This window comes from Parasteatoda tepidariorum, chromosome 1 (assembly GCF_982258835.1).
Source record: "Parasteatoda tepidariorum strain Cologne lab strain chromosome 1, Ptep-v5.0, whole genome shotgun sequence".
Classification (NCBI taxonomy): Eukaryota; Metazoa; Arthropoda; class Arachnida; order Araneae; family Theridiidae; genus Parasteatoda; species Parasteatoda tepidariorum.
In genome coordinates this window covers 128,897,852-128,922,234 of record NC_141755.1, presented here as the reverse complement: position 1 = coordinate 128,922,234, position 24,383 = coordinate 128,897,852, and the positions used below count along the sequence as shown (strand labels likewise).

The following is a 24,383-nucleotide window of genomic DNA, read 5'->3' as shown; positions in this document are numbered from 1 at the left end:
GCTCAGATGAGTTAAATAGTTTTGTTTTTACATCTGGGCAATTCCATGGTGTCAGAAAAAAATGTACATACATTTCTTAGAAAAACTATCCTATAAAACAAAAGTTTATAATCAAACTTTTACATTAAATATTTAGTATATCATAACTTATCAAAAAACAATTTGTTTTATAAAAACTGATTATTAACAGTTCAAATTAAATGGGTTAAATTGTTGCTGTCAGATGTGAATCGCGCAAAAGCAAAAATGATTACTAATTTGCAAAACTCTGAATTTGTTTGTAATTTAAATGTAAACTTGTCTGAATTTTGAAGCTGACATTTGAACAAAAAATTCTATGCAGTTGTTTGTGAAATAGGATACATAATTTATTTGAAATTTTTTACTTCTGTGCCAGACGTAAATTACTCAAATTGGATAGAAATTTAAGTCAATGCTAACCATTATAATGACTGAAAATTACTTTAATTTTAATCTTAATGCTACAAATATTATTTTTTAATTAAATAGCTTCTTTAAATTGTCTTTCCTGTTGGAATGGTCAGATTAATATGTTTTATAACATTTTCCACCTTATAAAAGTTAGTTGAAAAATCACTCATTTTAGCTATGCAACATATATTAACAACAATGTAATATATTAGCATCAATGTAATATATTAACATCAATGTAATATATTAACAGCAATATAAATAAAACTCATATTTAAGCAATATCATTTTAAAAAACATGGAATAAAAAACTTTTCTTTTTAAATATGGGAAAAATTTTATACTGTATTGTTAGCCTATAACAAATTTTTCTGGGCACAGGAAACATTATAATCATAGCTTTATTTATTGCCTGCATAAAATTAAATAATCTTTTTGTAGCAGACAATATTAACCGATATGGCTTTTACTTCCATTTAGTGGCATAGCTAGCATTGAACAAGAAAGAACATATGTCCGGCTGTAGTATAAAAGATGGGTCAAATTTTTTGAATAAATTTTTATATGAATTCCCGAATAAATTTTTGTCTCTTTTTAATACCCCTTCTCCAGTTTTGTTGACCAATTACAGGCCCAATAAATAACTAATAATTTTTACCCCATTTACCTAAAGATTGAATAGGATATGAGTTATTGTTGTAGTTTGCTATGCAAGTAGGTTTAATATTTCCCCCCCATAAAATTATTTCTCTTCTTTACTTAAAATAAATAAATAAATAACTATAGAATGTTCAGAAATTATTTTTTCTCTCAATACACACATTATTCAAGCTCTAAGCAAAATGATTGATTTAAAATGTTCTAAATGAAATTAAATTGTTACTAAAAAAATTAAAACCGAGATGCTTATCTTAAATAAATAAATAAATAAAATTAAATTAAAACTGAGATAGTTACCTTAAATAAATAAATTAAATTAAATTAAAAAAATATATTAAAACTTCATTGATCAATTTTAAGCTATAACATAAATAACTCAAAGTACAACATAGTTGCAAAAATTAGGTTACTGAGGTGAAATACATTATTTTAAAATAACCTTAAGGAATATTTATATTGTTTCTCTTCATATTTTACTTCATTTTATAAAGAAAAGGTGAAATAAAAGATGAAAATAAATAAAAAACAAATGTAATGAAAAAAAAAACAGTGGTGTCTGAGTGGTGCGTAAAAATAATTAACTATTAATTTAAAATAAACATATATATTATTATCAAATCTTGCTTTAAACAGAAAAAATAATTTTATTATATTAAATCCTGGTGCTACAGTACAATTAATGATGTATTTTGGTGTCACACGTAAAACATCAAAAGTATATCTTGAGAAATTTTTTTGTAAATCAAAATAAGAAATGTTTCTACATATTTGTGCAAGATAACCTGTTTTGTTATAGTTTACTTTAATTATTATTATTCCTATTTTCTCTTTAGTGTGAATTCTTAAAACTGTACTTTGTTACAGATTCTCTTACCATGGATGAAAATTTGAAATGATGTTGCCCTTCATTTAACAGCCTATGACTTATTGAAAACTGATATTTATAAGTTAAAAATCTTTATTTCTAAATCTTCGACTTTTTACCTTGGAAATAATACTTAGTTCACTTAATATTAAGTTTAAAATTTTGGTCATCTGGTTGCCCAACTTGAAACCTGTCCCTGTACAGTGCAAAACAAAAAAGCAAAGTTTTGTTTTCCTTCTTTCTAACAAACAAATTTAAATAAAAAATAATTCCATTCTAAGTTTATATGTCATTTAACATGTTTTCCATACATTCCTTGGTTTTGACAGCTTTACAGGGTAAAAGGAGAAACAATTTCGGAAATATCAAAATAAAATTTATCATGAAATCCAGAAAAAAATAATTCAATGGACAAAAGCTTTCAAAAAAAGATAAAAATCTTTTCAAGATTTCAATTTCATCTTTTTTAACTTTTCAAATTTTCAAGATAAAATCTCTAATTAAATTATGAACAATTATTTTTTGGAGAATTTTATAAAGTTAAAAATACTAAAACATTTTGAATAATTTTGTTAAAAGAAAAAAATACTCCCAAAGTATCGGAACAAACTTGAACAATTAATGAATTCAGCCCACAGATTAAAAGAAGATTTAAAGAAAAAAAAATTAAACGCTACTTTTATAAACAGAAGCAAATATCCTAATCCTTTCTTCCACATTTTTGCCTTTCTTAAACTGCATAGTCCCATAATCTCCAAAGAGGAAAAAGATTTCTCCATTCATTTCGCAACACAAAAGAGTTTGCAATGGTATTCCAGTTTCGCAGGAATTTTAATGAAGAGAATTTTAATGCAAGAAAAGTATTACTGAGTTGATGATATTTCAACTTTTTTTACGATAAATTTACGTCTAAATAAGCGTGGATGTAATGGATGGTAAAATAATTTTAATTAAGAGAAAAATTCCAGCTTTTCTTTGGAATTCCCTGATTTTTCCAGGTCTTAATCCAAATTTCCCTGACTTTTCCAGTTTTTTTCCAGTATAAAAAAATTTCCTCATAATCGAGGATTTCCTTTCGAGGTGGGTGGTCACTCTGGTTTGAGTCCCATTGCGGCCAGATTAACTGTGGGAGGTTTTAGTGGTTTTCTTCGCCGTGTAACGCAAATGCGGTTTAGTTTTATCAAAAAAAGTCCTCCATGGAGGCAATTTCCCCCTATACTTGATATCTTGTTTTCTGGATTGGGCGCAAAATTACAAATCTACGTAGTTGAACATTGATAGTCGTAAATCCAAAACTGGATCTGCTGTTTCATGACTGTATCAAATGACAATATAAAATAAAATTGTCAAGGAGGAATCACGATGGCGCAGCGGAAAAGAAATTCCCCTCCCAATGAGGTGTCCCGGGTTCAATGATTGGTCTATGTGGGTTTTACTCCCGGTTTGCAACGACCAGAAAGTTAAGTGTAAGATTATCACTGTTAATGGGTCAAGGGTAAAAATCGTTGGGCTAATCATATAAGGTTTTCTGTTTAGGTAAAAAAATATATTTAACAATTATTGTCATTTATTGGAACTTCGGGAAGCATGTTGAAAATATCTTTTAAACAGTTAACAAAAACAGCAAAAATATCACATTTGGAACAAAAAGTTACTTATTACTATATTGTACTAAATCCTTTCTTCATAAAATGGGAAACATATAAATAATAGTAATTAAATAAATTTATCAAGCCTCTGATTGAAAGTATAATGACATTCTGTTAACAAACAGTTCTGTAAACCTATTTCTTGAATAAACAAATATGTAATATATGAAGCATATTTTTCTCATTTGTAATGTGTACCAATGTTATGGAGTAAAAAATATTTTTTCTTTTACATAAAATTTTTAATTTTTTTACAATTTTTACAGACAATTTCAATTTTAAATTTCATATTACAATTTTTAAATAATGTCAATCATGCAAAATACAATGTAATTTTTTTTCCTAAGTGTGATATAAAAAATTTTAGGATAGTTTTCGGTATTCAAAGTACAAATCGAATATTAGGTTAAGCCGAATAATATACTGCAGGGAACAATACTCAGCTACTTTTTTTAAACTTCTAAATTAATACCAATTTATTTTAAGATCGTCAATAAATTATTGTATTACGAATTAAAATGCCTATTAAATCTTTGAATGAGCGAAATGCTATAAACAAAAAAAATGAAGAATATTTTTATCAATGCAAATTGATAAAAATAAAAAAACGCTTGAATCAACTAGTATTATCCATTCATCGAATTCTATCACAGATAAAATTCTGGAAGGGGAATAGTGTGGCGTAACTACCACTACAAATATTAAATACCAAAGCACTAGTATATAAGACACTTGAATCTATCTTGAGGTACCTTCTGATAGATGACATAGTCTACTAAATAAATTTACTTCAGTATCTCATGAACTTAACTACTATCCTCGATAACAACAACTGGAGAAAAAGATATAATTTTGAAATATATAAGATCCTTAATAGTGATGATATCATTAAATCTATTAAACTAAGTAGAATGAGATGGGCTGGGCATGCAGTGAGAATGAGCCCAGAACGTACAGCATAAAGAGTCTTTATTGTAACCCCCTCCAATAAAAGGCCAAGAGGAAGGCCTAAAAAGGGATAGAAAGATGGTGTAGATGAGGATTTTGCCATCCTAAAAGGAAAGAACTGGAAATCAATTGCTGGGAGAAGGGCAGAATGGGAAAAGCTTCTGAGTAAGGCTCACAAAGAGCTGTTGTGCCAATGCTGATGCTTGATTTAATGATCCAATATTATATATACATAATTTTATTTCCTAGCGACGTTATTGAAATTTAAAATAACTTTTATGTCTGGAAAAATGAGTACTTACATCATATTTACTCCGTTAATCACAAAGCTATGGGACTAGTAAAAATAGGAGTCTTTATTACTTAAAATTGGAAAAAAAATTCTAAAATAATTCTACCAAAATAAGTGAACATGAAAATATTTAGAGTAAAGCTGTTAATTGTTTCAAAAGTTATAGAAAAATTTAGATATTTTAAGTTCAATGTGAGCTTTTGAAGCTATCTTGAATTTACAGAAGAGGTCAGAGTGGTACAAAACTTAAACTATGCTATCTAGACAGGGAGGTGTAGTTTCTGATGAATTTGTTCATGTCAATAGAACCAAAAGTTTAATAGTTAATATGATTTAATGAAGAAAAAAACAATACAAATTTAGACTGATAAATATTTAAGCATCAGACGCTGCTGTCTGAGCAAGTGAGGTAATGTTTCGTAAGTTTCCTTTATTCTAAATTGAACATGATCAAAAGAAAATAAATAATTAAAAATGTTGTTTTTAAATCCGAACCAAGTAGTTGGGGCGCCAGAACAGAATTTGAAGACATTCAAATAGTCAATGATGAAATAATAATTTCTCTCAAAAGACAAGAGCTTTAAAAGCTTTGTATTTTAATTTGCACTTTTCAACGCTTAGCTGTCAAGCGAAGTTATGTATTTTTTCATGTGCTTTTTTTTTAAGTAATATCAAAAAAGGCAAGACCCAAAAACCTAGATTTTAAAATTTAGAAGTAATAAGAAAATAAGAGAGAAAAGAAATAAGTGTGTAAAAAAATACAATTTTACACATTTGTGTGCTTAAAATTGCTATTAAATAGGTCCTGCATATTGTTTTGTTCTGAATATGATTTAAAAAAAAGCCAAGAATACAAAAATAAAAGTTTACGTATAAAAACCTTTAAATTACTATTTATCTAAGAAAAATTAATTAATATGCATCAGATATAAAAACAAGTAAAGGTATTGAAGTTTGAAAGTTTCATAGTTTGGAAGTTATAAGGGTTTTTATATGCAAATAGGTTTAACTAAACATATTTACTTTTTATGCACAGGTTTGGATTTAGCAATTTTTAATGTACTATGATCATTTTAAGTACTCAACGAACTTTTCCAGGGTGTGTAGCCAAACATCACAAAAATAAGTGAAAAAAGTACTTTTTAAGCACTCAAAAAATATTTTTAAGCCCTATATACTTTCACAAAATATGAAATAATTTTCAAAAACCTTACATGATCCAGATAAAATAACTAGTTTCTAACAAAGAACTCCAAACTTTAAAATTATTATCATCCTCATTACTTTTCCCCATATCTCATAAGGATAGATCCCATATCTTGTAAAGATAGGAACACAAATCCACAACTTTCTTCCAGTTGGCATTCTAAGTAATATAATCATGCAGTACCTGCCTATTTTACAATACCTAGACACTTTAATAGCTGCAGACATTTTAAAATAGCTGCAGCTGTTTGGAAATTAAAAGGGTGCATTGATACTTTAACTTTACTGAGCACTATGTATATATACTGTATTAGTTTATTTCATTATATAGAAGCTGCCCTGATTTTGATGTACTTTAATTTAGGACAAAATAAACATATGCCAAACACTTAAATGGTTTAATAATATCTGACTCTTACTAAATAAAAATTATCCATTAAAAATTATACATTTAAATAGTATTTGAATACGGACTTATAAGTTTAGAAATCTAACAAAAAGTTTTCATAATAAAAATTTAGGGTAAGTCAATTTTCAAATAAACTTTTCTTTTGAAGGTAGATATTTTTTGCAAAATAAGCTTGTTTAACTAGTAAAGTGCATGATTATTATAATTTTATGTTGGAATATTTTCTTAATATTTTATTTAAAATCATATGATCGATTATCTTGACTTGAAAAATAGTAGACTGCACTTGAGAAAAAATAAATTAAAACGTAGGAAAACAGAATATGTCATACAATACAGGCTTTATATAGAGCTAAGGAAAAATTTAAGAAAAAATAAGAAAATTTTTTTAAACAGAAGACATATGCCAGACTACTTTTAAAAAAGACAAAGGGCAAACTAAAAAACATATAATTTGGTCTACAGAAATATATAAAAAAATAATTTATTGATTTGTGAAACAATTAATTTGATTTTCTATGTTTTATGCTTGTTTCAAAATTGAAAGTTTTTCCTGATATTTCAGAATTAATAAAACTCAGAGTTAATGACTCATATCAAACAGGTAAAATTCAAACATATATAGCTAACAATTCAGATTATTCTCATCAAGAATCATATAACAGTATCTGTAGAGTAAATAGAAATAATTATTTTTATGTAAATTAGACATCATATGCATATTTTTTAGTACAAATCTATTTTTAGAGTAATGATGGTTAATGTATAAATGTAATTTTTAGTACTGAAAAGCGAAAAAAAAACAAAAAAAAAATTTAAAAAGAAATAGCAAATAAAATGTATGCTTTTAAAATAAAAAAGGAATTATTAATAGAAAATTTGAGAAACTTCACAATAAAAAGGAAATTTTATAAGAAAAAATAAATCCAATTCTCTAACAATTGCAGCAGGCCTTAAAGTTTATCAAAATATTATGAACAAAACAGTAATTTAAGCACAGTTGCTGGAGAAAATAATTTTAACAAAATAATTTTACAAATCATAAATGAATTCATACTTTTAAAATATGCTTAAAAATGCAGTTAATTATATTATTTTAACTAAACTCTTTTCAGAAATTAAATAGTTATAATTCATAATTAATGAAGCTTTTTTAATGCTTCATATACCATATGACAAATATTAGGCATAGTCATTAAATGTAGCAACAGCTACTTCATAAAATTTATTTGATGAAACTAAAAATGATTATAGACAATTTTAAAGGCATTGTAAATTTCAATGGCATATGGTCCATTTTTGGCCTACAACATATTATAGTTAAAATAAAGATTTTGATGGCATTTGCAGTTTTGGATACTTTTGCAATATTAGAGAAAGTTTTTCAATTTTTGGGGCACATTATTTGTTTCTGGAAGGTAATTTTTCCTTTTTAGAGCAAATGTATTTTTTTTTAAATTTTTTGGAAATACCAATATTATTCTTACACCTTAAACAGAAATTAAGTCTAGAAGACTATTCTAGTTATAAATAACTTCGAAGTTAACTTACAGCTGATACAAAATTATTTCTATTAAATACTATCTATTTAAATATCTAAGTCTATTTAAGTCTATTAAATATGTCTATTTAAATATGAATCTAAACCCTCTAAATCTAGCCTTTTGTGAAAGTTTATTTATGAACAATGTTTAACGGTGCACATGTATCAAAACAAATTTTCTTTCTTTAGTATTTTGTTATTTTAGATCTTCATATTAATTTCAAAGTATAATGGAAATTACATCTCATTTTTTTTTAAGTATTTAAATACAATTGTATGTTATATGAAAGTTCAGAAAAGAAACCATGTCTCAGATTAAAATTTTTATTTAATTACAAAGGATTTATTTATTTCATTTTAAGAGCATTTATGGGAATTTTTTATTAACAGAAAATTACTTTTAGAAATAACAGAAATGATTTGGTCATTTTTCTAAACTCTAAAAGGGAGTATGACACTGGATTAAAAAAAAAAAAACAATAGAAAAAGTCATGTTAGTATACAACCGTGAAATGAGTCAAAAACAAGCCAAAAAAAAATTTTCAAGAAATTTTCTTTAACAAAATCATACCTCTTTATTGCCTATGTTCAGATCTAGATAATTTTCTGTTAATCAGATATTCTGTTATTATTATAATAAAAAATTATTATTTATAAACTGCTTACATACATTCTATACTCCCCCCCCCCCCCAAAAAAATTTTTTTTTTCAAAAACCATTTTCCTGGCATGGCACCAGCGATCTTTTCAATAATTACTGTTGTAAAATTGCATACATGTCTGTCTGATTTTTTATTTCTTAACTGCTAAAGACCTTTCTGAACAAGGAATGATTTCCAAAATATTTTTTAAAAATAAGTTTTTCAGACAATTTTTTGTTTATCAATTAAAAACTCTTGCCCTACAAGATTAAGAGTGTTTTCGGAAATTCTTTTACAAAGGAAAATAAATAAAAGCCAGTGCAGCAAACATGAAAGTTATAATTTTAAATGCTATAAAATTTCAAAATCCATAGAAAATTACCTAATGTGCATTGCATAAACCAATAAACAGAGCACCCTGAATAACTTTTTATCTAATGATCAGATCTTCATATTCTAGGACTCAATGGTTTGAGTGGGTGACCTCAAATATGCTAAGTTATTTGAGCAGATAATATTTTAGGTCACAAAATCAGACACATAAACATACTTTCTCTGAACAAACACACCCTTTTTCTGACAAATTAGAATTATTTACCCCCTAAATGAAGGGGAATATTTCTCGCTATCTCGGAAATATGGCCACTAAAGTTAGATCAGGAGAGCAGTCTAAATTTGGGCCCTTAATGTTAATTTTACTATTTGCATATTTCCCCATAGGAACAGAAATTGTTATGCAAATTAAAAAAATTGTTGGACGCAATTATAAAATCCGTTTAGACACAGATAATTCCATGCAAAAAATAAATTTTAGCAAGTATTTACTACTTTTTATTATTTTATTTAATAGTCAAGAAACTTATGAATTGTAAGGTATACAGTTATTTGCATTATTTTAAAGAATGTAATTTTAAAATCCAAACTACGCAGTTTGAGTGAAATCGGTCCAATGGTTTCCGAGAAATCCTCCTCTGAAAATTTTATATTTTTAAAATTCGATTTCTCAGGAACCATTTGCTCAAATGTTGTAATTTGCAATTCAAAAATACATTCTTAAAAACAATGTAAAATATTGCATGTCTTAATGTTAAATTTTTTTCCCGATTATTATTAAATAAAGTAATAAAAATTAATAAATATTCCCTAAACATTATTGCTTACACGGACTTATCTAAGGCTAAACGAACTTTATAACTGCGAGCAAATTTTTTCCTTTTTTCACTTAAAACTTTCTCCAGATATGGCGAATTAAGCAAAAAGATAAAATATTAAGGGGTTCAAATCTTTGGAGCGTTCTCCTGTCAAACTATTGAGACCATATTGCGGCTACCCCCAATAATTTTGGGGGACAGAAATTTTAATTCATCGAAAAAGATATGTTTATTTAGAGAAAGTACATTTTTGTGTCTTATTTCATAATTTAAAATATCATTTGCACTAATTAATTAGCATAATTGAAGTCCCTTTTTGAAGTCATTAAAATTAACCCCTAGAATGTGAAGATCTGAATCATCAAATCAAAAATTATTCAGGGTGGTTTGTCTTTTATTTTGCGCACTGTGTGTTATATATTTATAAAGAGAGAAAGAGAAATTATCTTGCTGTAAAGAATTATCTTGCTGTCAATGTTTTACAAAAAAAAGTTTAAATATTAAAAAAAAAAAAAGAATCCTAAACTTTTTTTTTAAAAGCCTTTAATTTGGCCAGATTTTTCTACCAACAAGAAAATTATAAAAAATCAAAGAATAATTCTTAAATTCTATTCGAAGTTCTGCAAACTTAGAAAATGCAATCTACAGTAGTTTTTCAAATATTAAAAAATTAGATTACAATTGCTTTATATTTCCATTAACTGTGACTCTTCTTCATATTGACATTTTGTCCCATTTTCATAATTAGCATAAAGAGTGCAGACTAAGAATACTCAAATGGTGAACTAACAGTTGTTCCGTCTTTGGGACAGCGAAAGAAAAAAAATTCAGAGCATTTTTTTGCAAAGTATTTATATACCAAACTATTAAAAAAAAAAAAAGAAGCAAATTTTGATTAACTTAAATACATTAAAAGTGAATTTTATAGCAAAAGAATTACACAATATACTATTTTTAGTTTCAAAACTTTGTTTAGTCAGATAGTTTAACAGTATCCAGTATAATTCCATTAATGGAGTACTGAACAATTCATAAGATTTAGAGATCAATACATATACAATTTTACAGTGCTGTTACATTGAAATAAAAAAATAAATAATCAGTATCAATCAGTTAACATTCTCTTATACCAATGTTTAATTAAATTTTATAATAGAGTTCAAGACTTCCTTAACACATAGACACGCATTTACAGTGAAATCACCCTCACGCCATGAGTAAAGCGTATTCTGCTTCCAATGATATTTCAATAACGTGAGTCTCTGGAGATCACGAGAATAATATATCGCTCTGTGTGTTTCCATAGTATCATGTCTGTTTATTTGTGTCCGTTGCTTCTTATCTCGCCACTTCACACAATCAGTTCGGATCAATGAGGAATATTACTTAAAATCTTTACTCTAACAAGTTAAACTTTCGAAAAGAAAATGGAAAACTTATTTCTTAGCGAGTCAAATAGAAGTGAAGAAGAAAGCTTTTATGAGGCTCACAATAATTTCCTTTAATAAATCATTTTTGTACTACTTTTATAAAAATTCGGTTTTGTTACGTCCTGTGAAATATCTTTTCAAATACATACGAATATCCTTCACAAGGAGTTAAATAAGCGCCACCCCAATATGGGTGACGTGGTCTGATCAGAAACTAAGCTGATATCTGAATATGGGTGATGTGGCAGTCAACATATTAAACAAATAAGTTTAAAGTAGGGTTTCTTGATACAAATCTTGAAACAAAAGCGCAGTGAATGTGTTTCTTAACACTTTTGTGCAAAAGTAATTTAGTGGATAATACCTCAATTTCCCATTTGAAAATGTTACGACATGATAAGTATTGATTATTTTTTAAATTAGATGAAAGAGATAAATCAATATAACTTTTAAAATTACAAAAATCAACACTTTAATGTTTGTTATTGTATTTGCATAAATAAGTTTATGGACCGTGAATTATTTACCATAAAAATTTGATACTACATAAGATTTATTGAGTATCTTTTTTAAAAGTGACTGCATTCCTAAATAATTTGAAACAAAGTATCCTGCAGGTAAGGTTGTATGACTTAATAGTGTATATAAGTTAGTGGTTCATAAATTTGAACCATCGAATAGTGTGCGTTTTAAAAGATGTTGGATTGAAAATTCAATTTTTTCAAAATAATTTAACCATTCCCAAAATAATAGAAAATTCAAACTCTCTTATGGGCAGTTCAGTAATTATAAACATGATTTGTATTTGTAAAAAAATGGAATATTCTGAACACACAAAAATCAGGAATATCATGACAAAGTAGATAAAAATCAGGACAATATATGATCAAAAATATCAAGAATATCAGGACAACTAAGAACCCTGAGATGTTCCAAACTCTTAATAGTTATAAAAATAGCATATTATTCATTAAAAAGCATTATTTTGTTCAAGACTTTAAAAGAAAGAAAATCAAGCAAATATTTGACCTTTCCAGCAGGATACACCTTTCAAGTATCATGATCATAAAAAGGGAAGAGAATGCCAGAAGGAGTATCAGAGGAGTGTCCAAATTGTGCTGAAAACATAAACATTTTTTAGTTGACAATTCAAACATTATTAATGAACTTTTTAAGGGGAAATATTTTATAGGAGGTGAGGGTTTGGTTATGTGTGTTAACATACACCCTTCTGGTGGTTAGTTTTGGAGAGATACATTTCTTACAAATTTGTCTAAAAATCTTATTAAATATAGTTTTTAACTAGTCAAGAATTTTTTTCAATAATAATCTGAACCTGTATTCTGGTTTATATCTAGAATTACAAAGTTGTTTAAGTTTTCTGTAATAATTTCCCCCCTCGCTATCTTTACTACACCGGACTAATGTGGACAAGTTAAGGTGCTAGTTACGAATTTGATAATTTATTAAGTAGTCATTTATCATAACTCAGAATGGTATATCTAAAGCAAAAATGAAATCAATTACAATCTAAGCCTTATTGGAGGGCATTTCACTTAACTAAAAAAGACATTTTAAACTAAATCAATACATTAAAAATTACTATTCAATTTGATTTATTTGATAGCATTGAATCAACTTAAAATTGAATCAGTTTTAATAACCATAATTTTAATTTGATGATGTAATGGTTTGAATGGATAACACGAGGAGAGCATGGTTTAGTGATATTTCCTTTACTGGGGTAATGAAAACCACTGGCAAAAGAGAACCATTTGTTGTTTTAATTTAACGTATGGCAAAAATTCTTTAATTTATCTATATTGAATGGTATTCTTTTATCAAACTTGATAAAACACCACCTTTAAATTTTCTTAAAACTTTTAAGGGATGAATTAATCTAAAGATTTTGTGCTAAATATTGAAATCATTAATTGTAAAGGTATATTATTTTGCAAAATCATTTTGATTTAGGAAATGAATGAATTATATATTTAATCAATATCAAATGAATTATATATTTAACCAATATCAAATGAATTATATATTTAACCAATAAACATTTATTCCATTGGAAGTTGAACAGAGTCATTGTCCACACTACCCATACCACCATTTGTCTACACTAGTAGCATGAAGACATGTTGTATTTGCTTAAGCTTAATACTGGTTAATTGAAAATATACAGAGCAAAAGGTAATATCAAAATAGGCAAAAATGTATAATTTTAAACTTATTGGCACCTCTTTTGAAATAATGAAAATAAAATATGCTATAAAAGAGAAAATATAAAAGTTTCTTTTGCACCTTAAAAACCCTCTTTTACAAATTTAAACAAAAATATTCAGTCTAACTTTACAATTGCATGGAAGTGTACAGTCCGCAAAAAAAAAGAATCACCCTGAATAACTTTCGTTCTAATGATCGGATTTTCACGAACTAAGTGTCAATCTTAATGGTTTCTGGGGGTGACCTCAAACATGCTAATTAATTAGTGCTAACTATTAATTAAGTTTCGAAATCGGACACAAAAACGCACTTTCTCTGAATAAACATATATTTTTTTTTACATATTTGGAATCTAGACATGCAAATTAGGGGGGGTAGAAAAAATTTTAAAAAAATTGGGTAGTAAATTGGGTCGCAATAAAGGTTTATATATTTGGCGATAGTCCAGAAAACAGCCAAAAAAAAGTCGCCTGCGCAAATGATTATTTTAAGATAACCCATTGACTAATTCAAAAGAGGAATGCTTAATTTTACTAGATTGCTAGGCAACCAATCCCTGACTGTAAAAAAAAATGAAATAATGTTTCGTGATTGCTCGGAGAGGTTTAATTAGTTGTTAATAGTAAATATCTCGTAGTTTCCAGGCAATAGACAATTTTTAAGCTGATTTCTGTCCAAAATGCAAAAAAAATAATTTTTTAATCCTATTTGAAAAGAAAATTTGAATTGATTTATAAATTATTTATGATTTTCTAAGTTTTTAGAATTTAAATACACGAACTTTTTATCTGATATTATTTAGATTATGCTGCTTTTGCTATATTTATTAGAGGATCTCATACTAAAATCATATTAACATAACTTATTATAGCTATATACAAAATTTCAGGGATAATCATTTTTACAGCTTTAATAGAGTCTTCGAGGCAAGAAAGTTTGAAGGAAAAAAGTGCTTGAAAATTAAATGTAGATTGTATAGTAATTCTAATGCACATTAACAAGGTTTTCTATAATTTACGATATTTCTTTTTTCTATAACTCAAGGAATTGCTGAATGTTTAGTGGCATTTCAAAAACATTGAAATATGTTATGTTTAAGAATAAGATATTGAAATAATGTTGCATATTGTAAGATTCATTGTTAAAAAATCGCTTCATTCTGCTAGATATTTAGGTTACATGGTTTTCTTCTTTGGATAAAGATGATTAGCAAATAGCATCCTCATGTTTCGATACATTCCGAAACTTATGTTCGTAAATTCACCATAAAATGTCACACAGCATATTCTTCAATTACGATAAGCTACATTTACCACCAAATACTGCTACTATGATTATTTTCGTTTTCTTATACAGGGTGATTCTAAGAAGATGGGCAAAATTTTAGGAAGTGATAGTACACACCCAAACAAACAATTTTTATCAAAGAATGCATGGTCGAAAACAAAACGCAAAGGTGCTGGCGCATTTGGAAAGTTGTTTGATGCAAACGTCTTATGTATAAGACTCCCATTGAAACTGCAGAAGAACTTGTCGCCAAGCTTTCGGCCGCTGCAGGGAAAGTTCGTGATATGCCTGGTGTGTTTCAGAATGTTCACCTATCTTTTCTTCGCTGTTGTACTGCATGCATAGTCGCTGCCAGCCACTGTTTTGAACATTTATTGTAATCACATGCCATTAAATTTGCTTTTATAACTTAATTTCATCGTTCTTTATGTGTTTTTGCCTCATATAAGAACATGAACTTTGACGCCCTTTAGCGGTTTTGCGTTTTGTTTTCGACCATGCTTCCTTTGATGAAAATTGTTTGCTTGGGTGTGTACTATCACTTATTAAAATTTTGCCCATCTTTTTAGAATCACCCTGTATATATCTGATACTCTCTTGTTAAACAGAGCTCGTAAGATCCTTAAGATACTGAAATGGGGGCACAAAAACTTAAAAGTTAAAATATTTAATTTCATTAACTCAAAGTATCTGGTCTCAAAACTTTAATTTTTAAGTTAAATATAACTTTTACAATATTGATGCTCTTACGTTTTTAAAGACCACATGAATCCTGTTAAAATATTGAAATGCATATGTTTACTTTAACGAGTGTAAAATCCTTATCAAAATAATGATCAAGATCCAAATGTAAAACAGTATAATTGACGATAAAAACTCAACTGGCTTTTATCGTATATTTCAATATCTTATTCTTAAACATAACATATTTCAATGCTTTTAAAATGCCACTAAGCATTCAGCAATTCTTTGAGTTATAGAAAAAAGAAATATCGTAGATTATAGAAAACCTTACGAATGTGCATTAGAATATGAAGAGGGAAGTAAAAGTCGACATGTTTCGAGAGTTCAAATATAATCACCCATTCTCAAGACTTGTCAGGCTTGAATAACTTCAGAAAAAAATTCAAAAGAATAAAAGAATTACTGAAGAATCCTTTGAGATATTACAGAATCAGTCCCTGCTAAATATTTCATTGGAAAAAGCGATTCATGAAATAAAACGATGACTGCAGCAACATTTTACAAATATATTGCAAATTTTACTACCCATGGGTAATTAAAAATGCTATTAAATTCCCTATTCCCTAGGTATAAAACTCATATCAATTTGAAACTGAGAAAGTTTTGTTCATCAAAACAAATTTTCTGGTTTAGTTTTCTACCTAATTCATGGAAATCTCCCGTTAGATCTTGAAAACAAAAGAATTGTAAAACAATATGTCGAGAAAGTTTTACATCCATTTTTAAATAAGATTTTGAGGCATCAACTGATGAAGTTAAAATGCTTTTATGAAATGCGATATTTTTCCATTCGATGTAGAAAACGTTGACTGTAACAAATGCATGCAAAACAGACACCAAGAGTTAATGAGCAAGACAACTTATCAACAAAACACATGCTTTGAGAGTAACGATGCGCTATTTCTTCAGAAGCTTGAGAAGGAAATCTCACAAGTTATGTTGCAAATTTTTAAAGGAACATTGACAGAAAAGTTTAATCTCCCAAATATCCAATTGCCTGTGCTTTTCTCCATATGGAAGAATTTATTTCAAAAAGAACATTTGGTTCATCAAATTTTGGCACTGAAGCTGATACAACTAGCATTGATAATGAAAGTATCTTGAAAACTGATTTTGAGATAAGTCCTCTTAAGGCATTTGTTAGTTGCAAAAACAATTGGTTCCATAAGTAAATGGTAAGTACTGCTGAAGACCTACTAGATATAAGTCAATGAGAGATGGATTTTACTCAAACTTCGAAACTCCTTTTTCTCATTTATTATCCAGTGAGGAATTCTAGAAATGGTACTGAAAAATCAAAAGAAATTTCGAAGATACATTTACATTAGCCAAAAATTTGGAAAAAAGAGGACGGTTAAATCAAAAGAAAAAGAAATAAATTACTTTTTTGCATTAACTTCAGAAAAAGAACGAAAATTTAAAGAGATTGAAAGAGCTGAAAAAAAGTTCAAGCAGAAAGTATGACAAAGAAAAAAAAAATACCTAAAAAGATTTTAAAAAAAGCTTAAAAAAATATGGGGAAAAGAGTAAACAAAAAAATAAACATTCATAATTTAGAATAGATTATTAAACTGTGAGGAAAAAAAATGAAATATTTTTTTTTTAAATTATGTATTCAAACATATTTTACTTTCCATTCCATGACTGAAAAAAAAGTAACATTTTCCACGTTAACTGTGGTTATATGTTGTAATTCCAAGTAAAATCTTGTTTTTAGACACTTGTGTGGCCTATGAATTCCTAACGAGCATCAAACATTCTCAAAATTAAGTGTTCATTCACTGGAAAATTTAGTGTTTATTCACTGGTAAGAACTGTTCCTTCACTTGGTTATCTTACTACTTATTATTTAAACCACCAAAAGCTTAAAACAATATTATGTAAGTTATCAGATTTTTTTTTTACCTAATTCTCATTTAATAACAAATATGTCGACAACATCATTTAGCTAAAATTAAAAATTTTGAAATGTTCATGATTTTTTTTAAAGGCAAGCTAAGCTTAAATGTTCCTTCATTGGTTAGTTTACCCTATAAGTGCTTTATAAATAAAATTGATGTATAATAACATGTATGCTTGTTTTTATTACCTACTTTATTTTTCTATATGTGTTATACAAAAATACATTTAATAAAATAATCTGATTTTTTTTCATTCTATATAAATGAAAATGAGTGAAAAATGATGTTTCTATCATGCATGGAACATTTTATTATAATGATTGATTTTGCTATGATTTTTGTTAGAACTTAACAGTTACCAATTAAGTGAAGCTAAGTAATATAGATATAATCAACATTGGTATTCTAGACATAAAATTAACTTGTTTATAAATTTGGCTTTGAAATAAAATTTCTTAAAATTTACTAATAATTAAGTTTTTCCTATAAATATACAAAGTAAAATTTTTAAAGGACTCACACACAGCACGGGAGACACAATCTTAGAACCTCATTTTAGTATATTTGTTGATCACATATCTTTATAAATAATTTTCTTGTGTATGTTTCCTTTCAATGCACAACATTAAGGAATCTGCATAATTTCTATATAACAAGAATATATATATATTTAATTATATATATATATATATATATATTTCTATTTGTGTAAGCAACATTAATACTTGATTATGAGACTTAGTACATATTAAGTAGATAAACTATTTTACAATGATGTTTTGTAAGTCACTCATGCAACCATTGTTCGTTATAGACCTCAGGTTTTTAAATATTTAAAAAAGAATATGTTTGTCTATTAGCAGAAAAGATTTTTAGATTGCTCCCTGTGTACCTAAATCAAATTTTAGCCCACAACCAGGCAGTAGCTTACAGGAAAGAAAAAAAAAACATCATGAAAGAGAATGAAATTCAAGAGCTAACTCGTAATCTCACCCGGGTAAACAACTGTGTATTTTTTAAAGATAATTTTGTTTCTTTTGGCAATTGTTGTTGACACAAACATATTCCGATATGGAAGTATTATCTATATATAAATTTTTGCTCACATAAATCATTTTAGTTACTGATAAAAAAGCACAGTACATGATATAGCATAAAAGATTTATAGATTGCTACCTGTGTACCTTCATCAAATTTCAGCCCACAACTAGGCAACAGCTTACGAGAAAGAAAAAAACCCCATCATGACAGAGTATAAAATTTAAGGGCTAACTCGTAGTCTCTCCCAGGTAAACAACTGCATATTTTTTTAAGGTAATTTTGTTTCTTTTGGCAATTGTTTTTGACACAAACAATTGTTACTGACTACTAGTTAGATTAGTACTGTTTGCCATAACTTTGGCACCAATAAGTGAAAGGTATTGCATCAGGTTGCTTTATTTACTTTGGTGATTTGAAGACATGCCATCGCAATTTTGATCTTCTGCAGATGGAATGGCTCCCCTGGTTTGGTAACCCGACGTCCTGCATGCGAAGTCTAGCACTTCATGATAAAACAGTTTTAGGAGAACCTGTACAGCATACCCTCAGTCCCTACGCAAGCTGATCAAAGTCGCCACTCACCCACTTATTGACTGCAGCCAGTGGTGCTTGACTTCAGTATTCTACTGGTAACCGTGACTTAACGATCAGTCCTCTGCAGGACTAATAGGGATGAAAAAATGAGCTTAGTTTAAATTTGTATTAAGGAAAAATTCTACTGTATTAGATTTTATTCTTGCAATTCAAGGACATGCACATTCTAGAAAATTTACTTAAAAGCATAATTGGAAACTATTAATAAGAGGAAAATCATTTGTATGTATTTAAAAATGAATGAAGTAAGCTTTTGTGAACTTCAAACGTTTTTTTTTTTTCAAACAGCACTTTTTATTACTCACATGCTTAATAACTTCTTAAACTTTTTTTCGGGCTTACTAACTTGATTGACTACTAAATTTATCACCATGCTGATATCTGTAATTTTTTATAACATATAAGATGTTATATATTATATACATACTACTTATATAACACAGATTTTTTTTAACTTACTTTTTTTACTTTTTAAATTGCATTATAGTTTTTAATTATTAAACAATAAAACATAAGCATTTTCTGATCGATAAAAATTTTTTGAACGAATCATATTTTTACTGTAACATAAACCAACATGAATGATAATATTATGGTGTTTAATTTTTAATTCCATGGAATGAAGTTATAGAGCCAATCAATGTCACATATCTGTTGTCTTTTATCATTGACTACATACGCAAAGTTTGTTTCTCATATCTTTTCTCTAAATATATCTCAAAAATATAAAATAATAAAAACATGAACACGTCTTCATTTATTAAGGAGCCAATAAAATTATACTTAGTTTAAACAAGCTCTCTTCATGTTGTGGTGTTCACATGCTCAGTTGCAAAAGTCTAGAAAAAGTGCAATTTTAAAATTCATTTGGTACATCACTCATTTTAGTTGGCCCGATAGATCATGTTACAGAAATATCCCTGAATTGTGTTAGCTCATTTTATAGTCTATTTTCCCTTAAGAGACAACTGTTTCTGCCTCTCTTACAGGGCAAGAATCACTCGTTTCCATAGCATTAAAAGTTTATCTCCTGGTTACTTGGTTATTGATAATATACACAGAAAAAATATTTAAATGCAACCTATTTGTAAAATTTAGTTGATAGTGCCAAGACGAAACAGTTTTCAGCATCTTAAATGACTTTCAGTCAATTAAATACAAAAAAATTGTGATTTTACATAGCTCATAAAGCAGTTCAAAGAAAAATTATTGCTATCTCATATTACAGTAATGAAAAATTCTTTTTCATCTAGTCTATTTGAGCTGTGCTAGAGACATGCAAGTAAAAATTCTACTAAGTTAGTCTATTCAAGTAAATATCTCTGCACTTAGTGTTACAAAAACAGATATGTTGTCTTTAACAAATTAATTTTCGCTTATATTTCTCTTAAAATTTAGTTGAAATAAAAAATATTTTCACCAATTCACACTAAAACTTCATCATAGAAACAAAATAAAGTGAAAAGTGGCTGTGAATTTTTTTTCTTCTAAATTAAGTTTTAAAAACACAATTTTTTTCAACTTCCAGCTACTAGCATTTATGTAGTTAAAATTTATAAAAAGGAGAATTATAACATGCATAGTAACTTTTATTCAAGGCATGAAGTTGTTATTCTCTGATTTAGAACATTTTACTAAGTGATGTTTTTTTAATACTTTAGAAAAATGTAGCAAACAAATCAAAAAAGATCAATTAATGTATGTGCTTTGAAAATCTGTTGACTGCTACTAAAAAACATATGTTAAGAGATAAGAAATTTTATAAATAAATGAAACTCCCTACTTTAAAAAAAAAATCTAATCAATATTTGAAACTATCAAATAAAGTAAATAGTAATAATTATTGTCAACATGTAAAGAATCCAATACTTTTTATTAACAATAGCACTATTTTAAGATCAATAATTGGTCTATTCAAACATTCATGATTTTTAATTTTAAAAAAAGTAATCTTACTCTTTTTAATCCTTAAATTTGTAATTTCGTATCCCTCACGTTTTATTATTCCGAAAAGGTCTATCTTCTGAGTGGTTGAATATAATATACAAAATCACTCAAAAAGAAAGCCCCATTCAGCAAGTGAGATATTAAATTATCTCAATGTTTATTTTCAAGAAAAACAAAAATTACTGAATAGTATACTATCAATTCAGAAAATAAAAGAGGCATTCTTTCATAAGATTTTATAAACACTTTAATAGATACAGAAAAAAATATACGATATTAACACTAAATTATATTATGGTTTCTCAATAATATGCACATATTTATATTTTAAAACTGATAAAACAATACAGAACTAAACATCTACGAAAACGAGATTGACGTTTTCCGATTGTAAGCAGACGATCGAGGTTTAAAACTCGTCTGCCTGGTTTGAACCTACCTCAGACTAGGTTTAACTTAGACAAGGCTGAACTAGATCTTTAGAACCACGTTTTTCCTTAAACTTCGTTTCTGCAATGCAGCTTGGTTTAACTTCGCGGTTTAGACCAGGTTTAAAGTTAAACCTCGTTCTGACAATTCAGCCTATAACAGCAACGTTTCTTGTGCCTTGCAAGACAAATTAACTATGAAATTTGTCGCTTGCTTATCCCGCTTGAACAGTTCGTCATAGAATGCTATGACACTGACCTTCTTAGTGCTGTGAGTTATAAATATGCCAAATTTCATTATTTTTGGAACACAGACTTAGCACAAAGACATACAGACATTCATTCCTATATATATATAATTTTATTTGCCAGTGACGTTATTAAAATTTTAAATAACTTCTATGTTTGGAAAAATGAGTACTTACATCATATTTACTCTTTTAATCTCAAATATGTAATCACAAAGCTAAGGAACTAGTAAAACTAGGAGACTTTATTATATAAAATTGGAAGAAAAATAAATTCTAGAATCATTCTACCAAAATAAATTAACATAAAAATATTTAGAACAAAGCTGTTAAATGTTTCAAAAGTTATAGTTTAAAGCAAAATGCAGATATTTTAAGTTCAAAGTGAGCTTCTGCAGCCATTTTTGTATAAAAACTTTTAAATTACTATTTATTTACGAAAAATCAATTAATATGTGTCAGACATAAAGACAAGTAAAGATAATGAAGTTTGAAAGTTTCATAGTTAGGAAGTTATCAGGGTTTTTATGTGCAAATAGGTTTAACTGAACATATTTACTTTTTATGAAAGAGTTGGGATTTAGCAATTTTTACTGTACTGTGATCAGTTTAAGTACTCAAAGAGCTTTTCCAGGGTGTGTAGCGTAATCACACAAAAATAAGTAAAAAAAGTAATTTTTAAGCACTTAAAAAATATTTTTAAGCACTATATACGTTATCAAAATGAGAAATAATTTTCAAAGACTTTACATGATCATTACTTTTCCCCTAATCTCTTAAAGATAGAGCGCATATCTTGTCGAGACAAATCCCCAACTTTCTTCGGGTTGGCATTCTAAATAATATAATCATGCAGTACTAGCTATTTTACAATACCTAGACACAATAATAGCCACAGACATTTTAAAATAGCTGCAGCTGTTTGAAAGTTAAAAGGGTGCATAGAGACTTCAAATTTACAGAGTTTCAGGTATATATACTGCATTAGTTTATTACTTTATAATGGAGCTCCTCTGATTTTGATGTACTTCAATTTAGGACAAAATAAACATAAGTCAAACATTTAAATGGAATATCTGATCCTTACTGAATAAAAATTATAAATTTAAAGTTATACATTTAGTTAGTATTTGAATACGGACTTATAAGTTTAGAAATCTAACAAAAAGTTTTTATAATAAAAATTTAGGGTAAGTCAATTTTCAAATAAACTTTTCTTTTGAAGGTAGATACTTTTTGCAAAATAATCTTATTTTACTAGTCAAATACATAGTTATTATAATTTTATGTTGGAATAGTTTCTTAATATTTTATTTATAGCGATATGAACGATGTATTTTATTTATAATGATCTTGACTTGAAAAGTGAGACTGCACTCGAGAAAAAATAAATTAAAACATAGGAAAACAGAATATGTCATACAACACAGGCTTTATAATGGGCTAAGGAAAAATTAAAGAAAAAAATAAGGAAATTTTTTATAACAGCAGATATATGCCAGACTACGTTTAAAAAAGACAAAGGGCAAACTTAAAAAAAAATGTGTTTTACTGAAATATATATTAAATATCCAAGAAAAAAACTAATTTATTGATTTGTTAAACGATTATTTTGATTTTCTGTGTTTTATGCTTGTTTCAAAAGGGAACGTTTTTCCTGATATTTCAGAATCAATAAAACTTAGAGTTAATAACTCATATCAAACAAGTAAAATTCAAATATATATAGCTAACAGTTCAGATTATTCTCACCAAGAATCATATAGCAGTATCAGTAGAATAAAAACAAATAATAATTTTAATGGTTACTAAAAATCAAACACAAATTGAAAAAAAAAAAAAACTGAATGGTGAAGTTAAAAAAAATCAATTCAGCACCTTCAATTTCATATTTTTCTCAAACAAAACTATTTAAGACTATAAAACAAAAGCTTAAAAGAAAGTGATGATACAAATCAAGTTTGTTATGGGGATTAAAAGACTGAAAGAAAATATTAGTGACAAAACTATGTTCTGTGCCTCTTATGAAAATCAAGGCATTTGAGTTTGGATATGCATTTATACAATAGTATCGGAAAAAGTGCATGAAGCTGGTGTGATAGTATGGAATTGCATGAGCACAAATGAAGATGATTTTATTTTTCAACTAGCCTCACACCATACACTAAAATATTTCAAGATCTTGCTTAATACAAAATCACAATGGCACCGTAGCCAGTTAATTCCCCAGATCTTACCCAACTGATAGTTTATGAATAATAAGGAAAGAACTATAAGAAGTTGCTCTAATTAACAAAAAGCGAAAAGCATTAGGACTACTAAGACTTGAAAGAAAATTGTCAAACACTTGTTTATTCCATGTAATTGTTTATATGCAGTGATCAAAGCTAAAGGTGATGCTAAAAAATAAGTAATTTTTTTTCTCCTTTTATAAATGAATTGTAGTGCTTATAATAAAATATTTTAATATTTTGGACCACATCAATTTTTATTCTTATGTTATGTTATTATTTCATTCAAAAATACATTGTGCAATGTTACTTTTAATTTTCATGTTACTTTTTAATTTTTTCAATGTTTAAAAATAACATATATATATATATATGTATATATATATATATATATATATATATATATATATATATATATATATATATATATATATATATACACAATACATTCTTTATATAGTTGTGAACTCAGCTTTAAAGAAACAAAACTGGAAATTACATACATGA

The 24,383-nt window shown here is 27.3% G+C and overlaps 1 protein-coding gene across 6 annotated transcripts in view; it reads right to left on the bottom strand.

Annotated features, from left to right (window-relative positions):
* Positions 1 to 12,768, bottom strand: part of LOC147816933 (uncharacterized) — a 37,755-nt gene extending 24,987 nt beyond the window's left edge. For 5 of the 6 annotated variants that reach the window (XM_087152711.1, XM_087152722.1, XM_087152716.1 and 2 more), the window contains exon 1: positions 12,256 to 12,768. The gene's annotated coding sequence lies outside the window, so the exon portion shown is untranslated. The remainder of the gene's footprint in view (positions 1 to 12,255) is intronic. The other variant, XR_015429581.1, reaches the window with a different exon arrangement.
* Between the last annotated feature and the right edge of the window lie 11,615 nt (positions 12,769 to 24,383).